Genomic DNA, 4592 nt, shown 5'->3' with positions numbered 1-4592 from the left:
AAGCCTAAACCTCTGGCCACCCTCCTCCCCACTTCAACAGAAAAAGGGCAATCACACAAAAAATGGTCCATCGTCTCCTGTACCCCCTGACATTCCCCTCTTGGACACTCCCGTTCCGCCACCGACCTGTACTTCAAATTAGCCCGCACATACATCCTCCCGTGCAGCGCCAGCCAAGTTACATCAAAATACTTTGGTGGCAATCGCGGCGTCGCCACGTTCCGCAACGCTTGCTCCCTCCGAACCCCCGGGCAGTCTCTCAGCAGAGGTTCCACCGTGAAGCATTGAGTCATGACTCGTGCCACCCATTTCTTCCTCCCCTCCCCTATCTCCCCCGCCGTAACCCCCCAAGTCCTTACCAATCGGGCCAATTCCCCCTGCCCTTGCACCCCTGCCAGGATCCCCACCACCCTCTGCTTCCCCATATCCATCCCTCTCAGCCAATCACTCCAAAACCCTGTACCCCAATTCTCGACACTCTCCACCCACGCCAACCGTCCCTGCCGTCCCCCTACCAACCCCCCCAACTGAAACTGGAGGAAGAGGGAGGAGAAAAAAAGAACTGGGTTTATCATCCCCAAGCCCCCTTGGGCTTTTGCCAGGTACGTGACCCCCCTCTTAACTGGATTTAAACGGTTTCCCCAAAGACACTGGAAAAAGAGACTGTACACCGAAGTATGCAAGTCCCTCGGAAGCAGGCACACATAACTAAGAAAAAGAAATAACGGGACCAAATAAACTTTCAGCAAATGCACCCTCTCCAAAAAAGTCAATTTCCAGTGCTTCCATTCGTCAACCTTCTTCCTCCCTTCCCGGATTTTACTCTCCCAATTCTCCTTCTGATATGCCCCATCCCCACTAAAGACCACCCCCAAAACCCTAACTCTCTCCTCCGGAGGCAAGAACCCGCCTGCACTCTCCACTTCCCATGCCAAATCCCCGAGTCGCAATAAATGGCTTTTCTCCCTATTAATACACGCCCCTGTAGCACTCGAATATTCCCCCAGGGTCTCCTCCAACCACGTGAACTCCGTTTGCGAAGACACAAACACTGATATGTCATCTGCGTATACCACAACCCGGACCTGAGTACTTGCCCCCATGTGCATTCCAGTTAACCCCCCACCCATCTCCAACCGCCTCACCAATGGGTCAATGGCAAACACATATAACAATGGGCTCAAAGGGCAGCCCTGTCTCACCCCCTTCCCTATCTTGAAACCTTCCCCTCTCCAACCATTCACCAGTGGAAAGGTTACAGCCTCCCTATAGAGGACCCTCAACAGTCCCACAACCCTATCTGGAACCCCATACCGCTGAAGGACCCCCCATAAATAGTCATGTGGCATCCTATCGAAAGCCGTGGCTTGATCTAAACTCACCAACACCCGCCCCCCATCAACCCTTCGACCCCGCTCTACTGCCTCCCTCACCGTTATCGCTGCCCCTATTGCTCCCCTCCCCAGAATGCCACACATTTGCGCAGGTGCCAACAAGGATGCCGCCACCGTCCCCAATCTTGCACACAATCTTTGCCAAAATTTTACGGTCAGTATTCAGCAAAGAAATGGGCCTCCAGTTTCCCACCCTTGACCCCTCCTTCCCTGGTTTTGCAATTAATACCAAAACTGCCTCCCTCATGGACCTTGGCAAGACAGACTGGCAGTCCAGCTCTCCAAACAGCCGCACCAAAACCGGTGCCAGCTGCTCGCAAAAGGTTTTATAGAACTCTGCCGTCAATCCATCTGGCCCTGGCATTTTCCCACCTGTCAGTCCGGCGATCGCCTGCTTTACCTCATCCACTGTCCACGGTCTAGTCAGCCCTTCTGCCTCCTCCTTCGTTATCCCCCCATCCACCCCAGGGGTCCCCGCTACATACCCCTCCCACCCTTCCCTACCCGCCTGCCCACCTGCAAAAAGCTGCCCAAAATGCTCCCCCACCTCCCTCAAAATCCCTTCCCGTGACTCCTGCTCAATCCCCTCTCCATCCCATAAACACCCCACCTTCTGCCGCCTGACCCTCTCCTTACATGCCCTGAAAGGGTCCGGTGAGATGAAATTCCCATAATCCCGTTCCCACACTAAAGACTTATACCTATCATACTGGAGGCGTTCAATTTCCCCCCTGAGTACTTGAATCCCCTCCCCCTGTTCACCCCCCGCCACCCTCCAATTCAACTCCTTCCGAAGTGCCAGCAGCTTCCCATCCCTATTCTGCGACACTCTCCTACTTATCTTCCTAAAGAAGCCTTTAATCCTACCCTTAACAACCTCCCACCAGTCCCCCAAGGACCCATACGCACTCTCAACGGACAGCTGATCCGTCCAGAACTCCCGAAAACCTGCCTGCACCTGTTCCTCCTGGAGCCAGCTGCTATTGAGCCGCCACAATCCCCTCCCCATCGCCGGGTTCCTCCCCCCCACCTGAATACTGACCAAGGCTTGATCTGTGAATTCCACATATTCCACTAGGGGAGGGGCCTGACAGTCCTCCCTCCTGACAAAAAATCTATCAAGACGGCTACGACATTTCCCCCTACCATAAGTATACCCACCCCTCTTCCCAAAAACCGTGTAAATATCCACCAATCCCACCCCCTCCCCCACCTGCTTCAAAAATAACTCATCGTAACTTAAGGAAAATTTCCTCCCTTCCCTATCCTCTTGCCTCACCACCGCATTAAAGTCCCCCCCCCCACACCACCCTCCTGGCCGTATATAAATATGGCCGCACCCTGGAAAGGAGAGCCTTACGCTCCCATTTCCTTTGTGGACCGTAGATATTCACCAACCGCAATTCCTCCCCTTCCACCTTGACATCCAATATCAATCCCCTCCCCCCACCCACTTCCACAACCCTACGAACCTCCACTGCTCTGGAGCGAAACAACATTGCCACCCCCCCATATGCCTCCTGGGCCAAAACCCAGTACGATGGCCCCCATTTCCAGTCCCGTTTCGCTTTCCATAGGATACTTGGGTGATCCACCCTTGTCTCCTGTACCAAAATGATGTCCAAGTGTTTGGAAGCCAAAAACTCATATACTATGGACCTCTTCCTCTCCGTACGGAGACTAGCAACGTTTAAAGTTGCGATGGTCAAACCGGGACCCCCCATCATAAGACTAATTTGGATTTCTTCCCCCCCTTCTCACCACTCCCCTCCTCCACACCCCTCTTTACCACCACCCCTGGCGGGACCAGCTCGCCCTCTGCCAGAAACACTTCTTCCCCCATTCCTTCCCCTCCCTTATTCTCCCCTTCCTTGATCACATCTCTCCCTTCCCTGAAAGCATCCCCCCCTACTACCTCCTGACCCCCTCCTACATGTTGAACAACCCCAACCCCACCACTTCCTTCCTCCGTGGCTGCTATCCCACGTTCCTTTTTCCTAACCCGCAACCTCTCCAATACCACCACCAGGCAAGCACGCTGCTTGTCCTCCCCCCCTTTCCTCTCCTTGGACTCCCCAGCCCCCACCTCTTCATCCAGTGCCAAGACGCGGAACCGATTACTATCCTCAACCCGAGCCCCCCTTTTACCTCGCAGACGCTTCCCTGCCGTCTTACTGCGTACCTGTTCCCATGTCCCCCCATCCCCTCCCTCTCTCCCATCTCCCTCTTCCTCCCCAGCTTCCTGCACCAACCCTCCACTACCCTGTCCATTATCCTGACCACCCTCCATGTCTGGTCCCCCTTCCTGATGGCTCTCCTGGGGTAACTTCCCCGGATCCCTCTCCCGGGGTTCATTCCGTCCCTCACCCTCTTCCCCCCATCCCCCTTCATCCACCCGCCACCGATTATGAGCAGCCTTCGGACACTTACTGAAGGGATGCCCCAGGCACCCGCACAGATTACATCGAATCAGGTCACACTCCTCCCCAATATGCCCTTTCCCTCCACACTTGATACACAGCATGGTGGGACAAACCATACTCAAATGCCGGAATGACCCACAGCGGAAGCACACTCTGGGCTGCCCCTTGTAAAAGCACTGTATTTGTTCCCTCCCGATAAACGCCACCGGTGGAACATGCTGGATCACATTGCCTACCTCGTTCAATTTCATATTGGCCGTCCAACCGCCGGCCCAGACCCTACTTGGATCCATGATCTTAACTAATGGAGTCCGAAGCGCCCCATACCGGTTTAACCAGTAGGTCAGGTCTGAGCAGGGAATGGACTCATTCCGCACCAATACAGTGACTTGGACCAGGTCAGGTTTGCTAACCGGGATAGCTCTCAATTCAGCCCACTGCCCCCTCCCCCTCACCCCCTCATATTTCTCCCAGAAAACCTCCAGACCCCTTTGCGTCTGGAAGCTAATATCATATTCTGGCACCATTACCGGATGTATGCATGCATATAGATCCTCAGGAATAAACCCCATATCCAATACCATTTTCAGAACCTTATCCCTTGCCGGCATATTCCCCGCCCCCACCCACTTCAACTGCACCACATTACGCCTTTTAAAAACCCCACCTCCACCACCCCACCCACCCCCACCCATACCAGTTCCACCACCATCCTCCCTCCTCCCCCCTTGTACAGGAGGACCTCTCCCCCTATCCCTACCACCCTGCCCTGTTC

This window comes from Geotrypetes seraphini, chromosome 8 (assembly GCF_902459505.1).
Source record: "Geotrypetes seraphini chromosome 8, aGeoSer1.1, whole genome shotgun sequence".
Lineage (NCBI taxonomy): Eukaryota > Metazoa > Chordata > Amphibia > Gymnophiona > Dermophiidae > Geotrypetes > Geotrypetes seraphini.
Note: the sequence above shows the minus strand (reverse complement) of the source record.